At 46.6% G+C, this 14,582-nt stretch overlaps 1 protein-coding gene across 1 annotated transcript in view; it reads left to right on the top strand.

Moving 5' to 3' along the window:
* LOC311150235 (RNA-binding motif, single-stranded-interacting protein 2-like) overlaps positions 1-14,582 on the top strand; it is a 45,110-nt gene that overhangs the window by 22,218 nt on the left and 8,310 nt on the right. The window lies entirely within an intron of this gene.

Genomic DNA, 14,582 nt, shown 5'->3' with positions numbered 1-14,582 from the left:
CAGACCTATCAGCTTGTTGCCAGCTCTTAGCAAACTGATGGAAAAAATGGTGTTTCTCTGTAAACAAATTGACAACAGACTTATAGAGAAGGGCACTCAACACGTACTGCACTGACACAAATTACTGATGATTGGTTGAAATAAATGGATAATAAAAAGATTGTGGGAGCTGTACTGTTAGATGTCAGTGCAGCCTTTGATATTATTCACCATAGTCTGTTGTTGAGAAAAAATATGTTTTATGGCTTTTCAACCTCAGAGCTATTTATCTCATAGAATTCAGAGGGTTTTCTTTAATGGAAGCCTCTCTAATGTCAAACATGTAGGGTGTGGTGTACCGCAGGGCAGCTCTCTAGGCCCTCTACTCTTTTCTATTTTTTACCAACGACCTGCCACTGGCATTAAACAAAGCCTGTGTGTCCATGTATGCTGATGATTCAACTATATACGTGTCAGCAACCACAGCTAATGAAGTCACTGATACCCTTAACAAGGAGTTGCAGTCAGTTTTGGAATGGGTGGCCAGTAATAAACTGATCCTGAACGTCTCTAAAACTAAGAGCATTGTATTTCGTACACATCATTCCCTAAGCTCTAGACCTCAGCTAAATCTGATAATTATTGGTGTGGCTGTTGAACAAGTTGAGGAGACTAAATTACTTGGTGTTACCTTAGATTGTAAACTGCCATGGTCAAAACATATAAATTCAATGGTTGTAAAGATGGGGAGAGGTATGTCCATAATAAAGAGATGCTCTGTTTTTTGACACCACACTCCAAAAAGCAAGTCCTGCAGGCTCTAGTTTTGTCTTATCTTGATTATTGTCCAGTCATGTGGTCAAGTGCTGCAAAGAAAGACCTAGTTAAGCTGCAGTGTGCCCAGAACAGAGCGGCACATCTTGCTCTTCATTGTAACCAGAGGCCTAATATAAATACTATGCATGCCAGTCTCTCTTGGCTAAGAGTTGAGGAGATACTGACTGCATAATTTCTTCTTTTTATAAGAAACATTCATGTGTTGAAAATTCCAAATTGTTTGCATAGTCAACTTACACACTGCTCTGACACACACACTTACCTCACCAGACATGCCACCAGGGGTCTTTTCACAGTCCCCAAATCCAGAACAAATTCAAGAAAGCGTACAGTATTATATAGAGCCATGAGTGCATGGAACTCCCTTCCATCTTATATTGCTCAAATTAACAGCAAACCTGTTTTCAAAAAACAGATAAAGCAACACCTCACGGCACAACACCGCTTCCCTATTTGACTTAGATATTTTGTGTGTATGTATTGATATGTAGGCTATGTATGCCGTTTTTCAATTGATGTAGTTCTGTCCTTGAGCTGATCTTGTCTATTAAGGCGAACTGTAACTGTATTATGTCATGTTTCATGTTTTGTGTGGAACCCAGGAAGAGTGGGGATCCTAATAAAATACCAATACCAAGCCCATCAAGGCCCTGAATGGGGAACCACTGATCCATTCACAGCTCTTTCTGTCAGTTGGCAAGTTTAGGGATACGCACACACACACAGTGCTTTCAACATACAGTGTTTTCAACTTACATATTTGTCAGACTTCGACATACATGATTACATGTTCATTTATACAGTAATTATAGGTGTAAGCAATAGGGTGAATGCACTTTGAAGTAAATTTCAGCTTTTTTTAAAGTACACTCAAGAAAAACTTTTATTGATCATAGTGATTTCAGGAGTATCATTAAAACAGATTAATATGCCCCACCTACATTAGGGAACTATACTGAAAGCCCTTAAATTGTTGAAATAAGTACATCAAATCAATGATCATGTCACGAATGCTGTAGGTGGGTGTAGTGGTGGAATCAAACGCAGGACACCGAAGTATAGTCCAAAAGACTTTAGTCAATTTCCAACAAGGAAAATACGAACTGACTTGCCCGAAGGCGAAATTACGCACGAAGGCGAACAAAACAAAAGGCGCACTAAACAGGTGCGATAAACGCTCCAACGCAGTGGAGGGAAGCTCAACCGAGCGAAATAGCAAAATACAAGCCCAACACACGACAGACCTAAATCAATAACACACAACACTAGACAAACACAACGAGAAACTTATAGGACACTAATTACGCTAAACGAGAAACAGGTGTCACAACAAACAGACAAAAGCAAACGAACATGAAACATACAACGGTGGCAGCTAGTATTCCGGAGACAACGAACGCCGAAGCCTGCCCGAACAAGGAAGAGAGGCAGCCTCGGCCGAAACCGTGACAGTACCCCCCCCTTGACGCGCGGCTCCAGACGTGCGCCGACTCCGGCCTCGGGGACGACCCGGAGGACGCGGAGCAGGGTGCGTCGGGTGCCCACGATGGAATTCCGTCAGGAGAGACGGGTCCAAAATGTCTCTCCTCGGCACCCAGCACCGCTCCTCCGGACCGTACCCCTCCCACTCCACTAGATATTGGAGACCCCCCATCCGACGTCTCGAATCCAAGATGGACCTCACGGAGTACGCCGGTGCCCCCTCGATGTCCAATGGGGGCGGAGGAGTCTCCCTGATCTCACTCTCTTGGAGTGGGCCAGCTACCACCGGCCTGAGAAGGGACACATGGAACGAGGGGTTAATACTTTTATATTCAACAGGTAGTTGTAATTTGTAACACACCTCGTTCAACCTTCCCAGGACTTTAAATGGCCCTACAAACCGCCGACCCAGTTTCCGACAGGGCAGGCGGAGGGGCAGGTTTCTGGTAGAGAGCCAGACTCGATCACCAGGTGCGTACACCGGTCCCTCACTGCGGTGGAGATCGGCGCTCGCCTTATGACGTCGGAGGGCCCGCTGCAGGTGGACGTGTGCAGCGTTCCATGTCTCCTCCGAGCGCCGCGCCCACTCATCCACCGCAGGAGCCTCGATCTGGCTCTGCTGCCAAGGTGCCAGAACCGGCTGGTAACCTAACACACATTGGAAAGGGGTTAGGTTAGTGGAGGAATGGCGTAGGGAATTCTGGGCCATTTCGGCCCAGGGAACGTACCTTGCCCACTCCTCCGGCCGGTCCTGGCAGTATGTTCTAAGAAACCTACCCACATCCTGGTTCACACGTTCCACCTGCCCATTACTCTCCGGGTGGTAACCCGAGGTGAGGCTCACCGAGACCCCCAACCGCTCCATAAAAGCTCTCCAGACTCTGGAGGTAAATTGGGGACCTCGATCAGACACAATATCCTCGGGTACCCCGTAGTGCCGGAACACATGGGTGAATAGGGCTTCGGCAGTTTGCAGGGCGGTAGGAAGGCCCGGCATGGGGAGCAAACGACAGGCCTTAGAAAACCGGTCCACAACGACCAGTATAGTGGTATTCCCCTGTGAAGGAGGAAGGTCAGTAAGGAAATCCACCGAGAGGTGGGACCATGGTCGTTGTGGAACGGGCAGGGGTAGTAACTTACCCCTAGGCAGATGTCTAGGCGCCTTACACTGGGCGCACACCGAGCAGGAGGAAACATAAACCCTCACATCCCTTGCCAACGTGGGCCACCAGTACTTGGCACTAAGACAGTGCACTGTCCGGCCGATACCCGGGTGTCCAGAGGAGGGTGACGTGTGAGCCCAATAGATCAATCGATCCCGAACCTCGAGCGGAACGTACTTCCGACCCTCCGGGCATTGTGGTGGACTAGGGTCGGTGCGTAACGCCCGCTCGAGCTCAGCATCGACCTCCCACACTACCGGTGCCACCAGACACGACTCCGGCAGTATGGGAGTGGGCTCCACGGACCTCTCCTCCGTGTCATACCGCCGAGACAGCGCATCTGCCTTACCGTTCTGTGACCCAGGGATGTACGTGATCTTAAATGTAAACCGGGTCAAAAACATATTCCATCTTGCCTGCCGAGGGTTTAGCCTCCTCGCTGCCCGGATGTACTCCAGGTTACGGTGGTCCGTCAAAATGAGGAAAGGGTGTTGAGCCCCCTCAAGCCAGTGCCTCCACACCTTTAGGGCCTGTACCACGGCTAACAGCTCCCTGTCCCCTACGTCATAGTTTCGCTCCGCCGGACTGAGCTTCTTGGAATAAAAAGCACAGGGGCGGAGTTTAGGTGGCGCGCCTGACCGTTGTGAAAGCACGGCTCCTATACCGGCCTCAGACGCGTCCACCTCTACCTGAAATGGTAAAGAGGGATCCGGATGCGCCAGCACCGGAGCCGAGGTAAACAGGTCCTTCAGCCTCCCAAACGCCCTGTCCGCCTCGGCAGACCACTGCAGACGCACCGGACCCCCCTTCAAAAGAGACGTGATGGGAGCTGCCACCTGTCCAAAACCCCGGATAAACCTCCGGTAGTAATTCGCAAACCCCAAAAACTGCTGCACCTCCTTCACAGTGGTTGGTGTTTGCCAATTACGCACGGCTGACACCCGGTCTACCTCCATCTTCACCCCTGACGCAGACAACTGATACCCCAAAAAGGAGACCGACTCCTGGAAAAACAGACACTTCTCTGCCTTAACATACAGGTCGTGCTCCACCAGCCTCCGCAACACTCTGCGCACCAGGGCCACATGCTCGACACGGGTAGGCGAGTACACGAGAATGTCATCTATGTACACAACGACCCCCTGCCCCTGCATGTCCCTGAAGATCTCATCCACGAATGATTGGAAAACTGACGGAGCGTTCATCAACCCGTATGGCATGACAAGATACTCGTAATGGCCCGAGGTGGTACTAAAGGCTGTCTTCCATTCATCGCCCTCCCTGATGCGCACCAAGTTGTACGCGCTCCTGAGATCTAATTTAGTGAAGAAACGCGCCCCATGCAAGGACTCAGTCATGGTCGCAATCAGCGGGAGTGGATAACTGTACTTCACCGTGATCTGATTGAGACCACGGTAATCGATGCACGGGCGTAAACCACCATCCTTCTTCTTCACAAAAAAGAAACTCGAGGACGCAGGGGAAGTGGAAGGCCGTATGTATCCTTGTCTCAGAGATTCGTCTATGTAAGTCTCCATAGCTTTCTTCTCCTCCTGAGACAGAGGATACACATGGCTCCGTGGGAGCACAGCTCCTGCCTGGAGGTCTATCGCACAATCTCCCTGCCTATGGGGTGGCAACCGCGTCGCCCTCGACTTACTAAACGCGATAGCCAAATCCCCATACTCAGGGGGAACGTGCAATGCGGGCACCTGGTTTGGACTCTCCACCGAGGTAGCCCCTACGGAAACGCCCAAAGATCGACCCACACACTGGGCAGACCACTCCATCAGAGCCCTCTCCTGCCACGAAATAGATGGGTTATGGGTACTCAACCAGGGCATGCCCAGCACCACCGGATACGCAGGCGAGTCAATCAGAAATAGCTGAATCATCTCCTGATGACCCCCCTGCGCACACATCCTAAGTGGCGCAGTGACTTCCCTGATCAAGCCCGCACCCAACGGACGGCTATCTAGGGCATGAACGGGGAAAGGGACATCAACAGGAAGAAGGGGAATCCCTAAGGCTAAACAAAACTTCTTATCAACAAAATTCCCAGCCGCGCCTGAATCTACCAGCGCCTTATGCTGGGAATGAGGTGCTACCTGTGGAAAACTCACAGGTATACAGAAATGTGCAACAGAGAGCTCTGGGTGAGTGGGGCGCCTACTCACCTGGAAGGAATCCCCAGTGCGGGACCTGTCGTCCTCTCCCCTAGGAGGCCATCCCCAGCACCTAGCCGCGGTGTGTCCTCCCCGACCACAGTTGGTGCAGGAGATGGACCCCCTAGTAAGCCGACCCCTCCTCTCTCTAGCGCCAGCGCCCCCGAGCTCCATGGGGCACGGCTCGGAGGCGCTGGAGGGTGAAATGGACGGACCCCCCTCGGGACGTCCGCGGGTAGCTAGCAGGTTATCCAGCCTGATGGACATGTCGACCAACTGGTCGAACGAGAGGCTGTTGTCCCTACAGGCCAGCTCCCGACGGACGTCCTCTCGTAGACTACATCTGTAGTGATCGACGAGAGCCCGCTCACTCCACCCTGCATCTGCCGCTAGAGTACGGAATTCGAGGGCGAACTCCTGGGCACTCCTCCTCCCCTGCCGGAGGAAGACCAGACGCTCCCCCGCCGCTTTCCCCTCCGGGGGATGGTCAAACACCGCCCTGAAGCGGCGGGAGAACTCGTCGTATGTGATGGTGTCCGCGTCGATCCTCCTCCACTCCGCGTTGGCCCATTCCAACGCCTTCCCGGAAAGGCAGGAGATCAGGGCGGACACGCTCTCATGTCCCGAGGGCGCCGGGTGCACGGTGGCCAGGTACAGCTCCACCTGGAGAAGGAATCCCTGACACCCGGCCGCGGTCCCATCGTAGGCCCTCGGGAGCGAGAGTCGGACTCCTCGGGGTTCCGGTGCGGGAATGGGCTGACTGGCCGATGGTGCTGGCAGGGAGGATGGCGGTGGAGGCGTCCCCCAGCCTCGGATGGTGGTGATCACCTCCTGCAGTGCGGTCCCCATCTGCAGGATCTGGTCACTTTGTTCCCGGACCTTGTCCTCCAGCGTCGCCTGGGCTGCTGCTGCTCCTGCTGATTCCATTCTTCAAGGTGTGTTATTCTGTCACGAATGCTGTAGGTGGGTGTAGTGGTGGAATCAAACGCAGGACACCGAAGTATAGTCCAAAAGACTTTAGTCAATTTCCAACAAGGAAAATACGAACTGACTTGCCCGAAGGCGAAATTACGCACGAAGGCGAACAAAACAAAAGGCGCACTAAACAGGTGCGATAAACGCTCCAACGCAGTGGAGGGAAGCTCAACCGAGCGAAATAGCAAAATACAAGCCCAACACACGACAGACCTAAATCAATAACACACAACACTAGACAAACACAACGAAAAACTTATAGGACACTAATTACGCTAAACGAGAAACAGGTGTCACAACAAACAGACAAAAGCAAACGAACATGAAACATACAACGGTGGCAGCTAGTATTCCGGAGACAACGAACGCCGAAGCCTGCCCGAACAAGGAAGAGAGGCAGCCTCGGCCGAAACCGTGACAGATCAGAATAGTCAGATTGACTGATACCTAACACAGACATAGTGGCGTAGTAGGAAGATCGGAGTACCATGAACCAAAAGGTTGTGAGTTCAAATCCCAGGTGAGGACATGTTGAATAATAATTATTGTATAAATGAACATGCACAATATAATCATGTATGTCACATATGTAAGTTAAAAACTTTGAACACTGAGTGAACAAAATATTAGGAACACCTGCTCTTTCCATGACAGACTGACCAGGTGAACGCTATGATCCCTTATTGATGTCACCTGTTAAATCCACTTCAATCAGTGTAGCTGAAGGGGAGGAGACAGGTTAAATAATAACTTTTAAGCCTTAAGACATTGATTGTGTATGTGTGCCATTCAGAGGGTGAATAGACAAAAGATTTAAGTGCCTTTGAACAGGGTATGGTAGTAGGTGCCAGGCGCACCGGTTTGAGTGTGTCAACAACTGCAAAGCTGCTGGGTTTTTCTCGCTCAACTGTTTCCCGTGTGTATCAAGAATGGTCCACCACCCAAATTACATCCAGCCAACTTGATACAACTGTGGGAAGAATTGGATTCAACATGGGCCAGCATCCCTGTGGAACGCTTTCGACACCTTGTAGAGTCCCTGCCCCGAAAAATTGAGGCTGTTCTGAGGGCAAAAGTAGGGGGTGAAAGTCAATATTAGGAAAGTGTTCCTAATGTTTTGCACACTCAGTGTATAATAAAAGCACTGTGTGTGTGAGTATCCCTAACCTTGCCAACAGACAAAGAGCTATGAATGGATCAGTGGTTCACCAATCAGGGCCTTGATTGGCTCTGTAACAAGACGTGATGTGTAATACATTTTTCTTTGGACACATAAATGTTCTTGCAATGTTCCCATGAAACGTGTCTAGAACCTTAATAGCTTATGTTCTGAGAACATGGCAACCATGTTGTGTATGTTTGGAGGGGCGTTGATTGAATATTCTCCTAACCCACAGAAAACTGGACACATATGTTTTTGTAACGTTCCAATGAAACGTGTTTAGAACATGAATATCTTAAGTTCTGAGAACATGGTAAACAAGTTCTGGGTAAGTTCTATTTTATATTAAGGGAATGGTCTCTTGGAAACATTCCTTGCTCATCACGGGAACATTCCTATGAAAACATCAGTTAATGACCTTTTGAGACTCTTAAAGGGACAATCTGTGATTGCTACAACCATTTTTTGTTATTTTTTTTTAAACAGCACCAGTCAAGTTTGGACACACCTACTCATTCAAGGGTTTTTCTTTATTTTTATTATTTTCTACATTGTAGAATAATAGTGAAGACATCAAAACTATGAAATAACACATATGGAATCATGTAGTAACCAAAAAAGTGTAAAACAAATCAAAATATATTTTATATTTGAGATTCTTCAAATAGCCACCCTTTGCCTTGATGACAGCTTTGCACACTCTTGGCATTCTCTCAACTAGCTTCACCTGGAATGCTTTTCCAACAGTCTTGAAGGAGTTCCCACATATGCTGAATACTTGTTGGCTGCTTTTCCTTCACTCTGCGGTCCAACCCAAACCATCTCAATTGGGTTGAGGTCAGGTGATTGTGGAGGCCAGGTCATCTGATGCAGCACTCCATCACTCTCCTTCTTGGTCAAATAGCCCTTACACAGCTTGGAGGTGTGTTGGGTCATTGTCCTGTTGAAAAACAAATGATAGTCTCACTAAGCCCAAACCAGATGGGATGGCGTATCGCTGCAGAATGCTGTGGTAGCCATGCTGGTTAAGTGGGCCTTGAATTCTAAATAAATCACAGACAGTGTCACCAGCAAAGCACCCCCACACCATAACACCTCCTCCTCCATGCTTCATGGTGGGAACTACACATGCGGAGAACATCCGTTCACCCACACCGTGTCTCACAAAGACACAGCGGTTGGAACCAAAAATCTCAAATTTGGACTCCAGACCAAAGGACACATTTCCACCGGTCTAATGTCCATTGCTCGTGTTTCTTGGCCCAAGCAGGTCTCTTCTTCTTATTGGTGTCCTTTAGTAGTGGTTTCTTTGCAGCAATTTGACCATGAAGGCCTGATTCACACAGTCTCTTCTGAACAGTTGATGTTGAGATGTGACTGTTACTTCAACTCTGTGAAGCATTTATTTGGGCTGCAATTTCTGAGGCTGGTAACTCTAATGAACTTATCCTCTGCAGCAGAAGTAACTCTGGGTCTTCCTTTCCTGTGGCGGTCCTCATGAGAGCCAGCTTCATCATAGCGCTTGATGGTTTTTGCAATTGCACTTGAAGAAACTTTCAAAGTTCTTGAAATGTTCCATTATGACTGACCTTCATGTCTTAAAGTAATGATGGACTGTCATTATTTGAGCTGTTCTTGCCATTATATGGACTTGGTCTTTTACCAAATAGAGCTATCTTCTGTATACCACCCCTACCTTGTCACAACACAACTGATTGGCTCAAACGCATTAAGAAGGAAAGAAATTCCACAAATTAACTTTTAAGAAGGCACACCTGTTAATTGAAATGCATTCCAGGTGACTACCTCATGAAGCTGGTTGAGAAAATGCCAAGAGTGTGCAAAGCTGTCATCAAGGCAAAGGTGGCTACTTTGAAGAAACTCATATATAAAATATATTTTGATTTGTTAAAAAATTTTTGGGATACTACATGATTCCATATGTGTTATTTCATAGTTTTGATGTCTTCAAAACTATTGTACAATGTAGAAAATAGTAAAAATAAAGAAAAACCCTTGAATGAGTACGTGTGTCCAAACTTTTGACTGGTAGTGTATACCAATTGATTCTTGAAGGATATAACTTATAAATGCCTCATGGGCTTAGTTCAACTGTCATACCCCATCATAACCAATAATATAAGCTTGTTTTACACAATTGTTTGTAAACAATGCAATTGTAAACAAACACTCTATAGCCTCAAAACATGATTAAATTATATTTGGGATTTCATGGATGGTCAGTCCTTGCATCCATATCTCTGTCTATGAATTTGAGAGTGGTTACATTTCTCCAGCCCCATCCCTCAGCTGTTTACCAAACTGCTTTGTAATTGTTTGAACTGCAGATTGCCTCTTTAAGGGTATGTTCTCTAAAATAGCTGGGTTCTTGGTGGTGTTGGGTGTGTGTCTGTGATGGTTGGAATAGTGTGTGTGTGGTTGCAAAGTGTGGGTTTGGTGTGTGTTGTTGATGATGTGGCAATGAAAGGTTGGAGGTGTGTTTGTGTGTGTGTGTGTGTGTGTGTGTGTGTGTGTGTGTGTGTGTGTGTGTGTGTGTGTGTGTGTGTGTGTGTGTGTGTGTGTTCCTCAGGGAGAGACAAATCACCTTCACTGCAGGTCGCAGTGATTACACTATGCATAATTCATGATATTGAGATGAATATCAAATGCATTTTACAGCTTTTTAATCACATCTGCACACTAATGAATATGCAAAACAGTTATGGTTGAGATTCAGATACGCTTTCATACAACTATCTTACTTTGCTGTTATTTCAATTCAATTTGTTTGGGCAGGCAGGTAGTTTACTGAGTAGAAGTGGAAAATCTATTGAATTAATCAAAAGCATATGACATAATTCAAGCATTCCTGGAAAAACTAAGAGTTTTTCTGAGGACTCATTGGCTCCTTGAGTTTCAGATCGTATTTGTCATAGCTGCATAATTTTACTGAGACCTGCATATGAATTCAAGGTCAAGATTATGCATGTGACTGACACATTTTGTCATGCCCTGGTCAGATCCCCATTGGGAATATGATGGTGTGTGGAGCCATAGAAATTAATCAGAATGATTTCCAAAAGTCTCTGTCCAAATCTGCCCTCTGACAGCGTATAATTCTCCACAAATATCACACAATTATTGTAGAGACCAGCAGTGGAGACTCAGAGCCCATTTAATTGCAATTATACTGTGATATCATATTACTTGACTGACGCATGAACCTTCAGTCGTGTTAACATAAATAGTCTCACACAATGGGCCTGTGTTCTTCTCTCTCAGTGACTGGCTGTCTAATAAAGTGTTGAAGAGAGGGGGGGTAGATAATTTAGAGACGCAGAGAGACTGAGAGCGAGGGAGTGAGGCATAGAGAGGGAGTGAGACAGAGAGAAAGGGAGGCAAAGAAAGGAGTAGAGAGAGAGAAGTCCAGCTAGACTCCCAGCTAACAACAAATGTTCCCACAACTTGAGAGAACGTGCCCATTCCCAAGAGTCTAGCTGGACTTCTCTCTCTCATTAACTAACATTTTCATAGGAATGTTCCCTGTGATGTGCAAGGAATGTTTCCAAGAGACCATTCCCTTAATGTCAAATAGAACTTACACATGTTCTCAGAACATAAGATATCAATGTTCTAGACACGTTTCATGGGAACGTTGCAGGAACATTTCTTATTGAAATGTTTTTGTATTTTACCCCTTTTTCGTGGTATCCAGTTGGAAGTTACAGTCTTGTCACATCGCTGCAACTCCCGTACGGACTCGGGAGAGGCGAAGGTTCGAGAGTCGTGCGTCCTCCGAAACACAACCCAGCCAAGCCACACTGCTTCTTGACACAATGCCCGCTTAACCAGCTGCACCAATGTGTCGGAGGAAACACTGTATACCTGGCGACCGTGTCAGCGTGCACTGCGCCCGGCCCGCCACAGGAGTCGCTAGTGCGCGATGTGACAAGAATATCCCTGCCGGCCAAATCCTCCCCTGACCTGGACGACGCTGGGCCAATTGTGCGCCGCCCCATGGGTCTCCCGGTCGCGGCCGGCTGCGACAGAGCCTGGACTCGAACCAGGATCTTTAGTGGCACAGCTAGCACTGCGATGCAGTGCCTTAGACCACTGCGCCACTCGGGAGGCCCGCAGGAATATTTGTGTGTGTCAGTATGTCGCCTGATGGTCCCAAAGAAACGTTCTCCCCCCCCAAAAAAAATAGTTAATCATACATCACGCCTTGTTACCGAGCCAATCAAGGCCCTGATTGGTGAACCACTGATCCATTCATTGCTCTTTGTCTGTTGGCAAGTTAGGGATACTCACAAACAGTGCTTTTAAGTGTTTTCAACATACATATACGACACACTGTGACGTAGAGGATTACATTGTGCATTTTCATTCATTCATTCAATTATTATTCAACATGTCCTCACCTGGGATTTGAACTCACAACCTTCTTGGTTCACGGTACTCCGATCTTCCTGCGACACCACCATGTCCATGTTAGATATTGGTTAATCTATTCTCATCATTGATTTGATTTACTTATTTCAGCGTTTTAAGGGATTTCTGTATAGTTGTCTAATGTTGGTGGAGCATGTTAACCTGTTTTAATGATAGTCCTGAATTACTATGATCAATAAAATCGTTTTTCTTAGGTGTACCTTTAACAGAGCTGAGATTTACTTAAAAGTGCATTCACCCTATTGCTTACACCTATCAAGTAGTTTCAGATCTACACAAGTGCCTAGGGAGGAGGGGTTAGGGTTTCTTCTGGACAGGGCCTAACTATACTGGCCCAATAAGCACATCCTCTAGAGATGTCCCTTATTGGGACAGTGATTAAGGCATTTAACGTTGGTGCTGGTGGCCTGGGTTCAAGACCCACTTGGGGAATCACCCTACTCTCACATTCTTAACAAAACATTAAGAACACCTTCCTAATATTGAGTTGCACCCCCCTCTCTGACATGTGATTGTTGGACAATGTCCTGTCCAGAAGAAGCCCTTCCTCCTCCCTAGGCACTTCTGTAGATCTGAAAAACTTGATAGGTGTAAGGCTGTAAGCAGTAGGGTGAATGCACTTTGAAGTAAATCTCAGCTCTGGTAAAAGTTCACTCAATATTTTTTTTTATTGATCATAGTGGAGTATCCTTAAAACAGGTTAACATGACCCACCAACATCAGACAACTATACAGAAAGCCCTTATATCGCTGAAATAAGTATCTCAAATTAATGATGAGAATAGTTAGCTTAACCAACTGGCCTACCTGGTTAAATAAAGGTGTAATAAAAAATTAAAATAAAACCAAGACCCACATAGCAAGAAAATCGGCGTACCATGAACCAAGAGGTTGTGAGTTCAAATCCCACGTGAGGACTGTTGAATAATAATTACTGTATACATGCACAATGTAATCATGTATGTCAAATATGTAAGTTAAAAGCACTGTGTGTGTGTGAGGATCCTTGACCTTGCCAATAGACAAAGAGCTATGAATGGATCAGTGGTTCCTTCCATCAGGCGACGTGCTGATACACAGAAACGTGTCTAGAACATTAATATCTTATGTTCTGAGAACATGGCAACCATGTTTGGTGGGACGTTGATGGAATATTCTCCTTACCCTCAGAAAACTGGACACATGAATATTCTTGCAACGTTCTCATGAAAAGTGTCTAAAACAACATCTTATATTCTGAGAACATGGCAACCATGTTCTGTGTACATTTGGTAGGAAGTTGATGGAATATTCTCAGAACCCTCAGAAAACTGGTCACATGAATGTTCTTGCAACGTCCCATGAAACGTGTGAAAAACATTAATGTTGTATGTTCTGAGAACATGGTAACCAAGATGGCGCGGGAGGGAATAGCAGCCGTTTTACGGGTTCCTGATCAATTGTGCTATTTTGTTTGTTCATTTCCTATGACCAAAAACCTCGATTTGGATGATGATTTCTACTTCAATGAGTCGGAAGCAAATTACATATTGCTCATCCCGGACCAGGCTTAAATCCCGACACTTGAAGATGGAAGAGGCGGCATTATAGAGGCCGGCGTGCGGGATAACTGACAAGATTACGTTGGCGAGTGGATAAACCACCTCTACCCTCCGTTCTATTGGCGAACGTGCAATCATTGGAGAATAAACTGGATGAGCTCTGTTCGAGACTATCCTATCAACGTGATCTGAAGAACTGTAATATCCTATGTTTTTCCGAATCGTGGCTGAACAAGGACATGGGGGGGTGCGGTGGGGGGGGGGGGGGGGGAGGTGCGTGATCTCTAATATTAAGGAAGTCTCGAGGTTCTGCTCGACTGAGTTTAGAATACCTCATGATAAGCTGTAGACCATAATATTTATCAAGAGAGTTTTCATCTATACTGAACAAAAATGTAAACGCAAAATGTAGTGTTGGTCCCATTTTTCATGAGCTGAAATAAAAGATCCCAGAAATGTTCCATACACACAAAACACATATTTCTCTCAAATGTTGTGCACAAACTTGTTTACATTCCTGTTAGTGAGCATTTCCCCTTTGCCAAGATAATCCATCCACCTGACAGGTGTGGCATATCAAGAAGCTGTTTAAACAGCATGATCATTACACAGGTGCACCTTGTGCTGGGGCCAATAAAAGGCCACTAAAATGTGCAGTTTTATCACACAACACAATGCCACAGATGTCTAATGTTTTGAGGGAGCGTGCAATTGGCATGCTGACTGCAGTAATGTCCACCAGACCTGTTGCCAGAGAGTTGAATGTTAATTTCTCTACCATAAGCTGCTTCCAGCGTCATTTTAGAGAATTTGGCAGTATGTCCAA

Source organism: Coregonus lavaretus, assembly GCF_964263955.1.
Source record: "Coregonus lavaretus genome assembly, chromosome: 22".
NCBI lineage: Eukaryota > Metazoa > Chordata > Actinopteri > Salmoniformes > Salmonidae > Coregonus > Coregonus lavaretus.
This window is presented reverse-complemented; position numbering and strand designations above follow the sequence as displayed.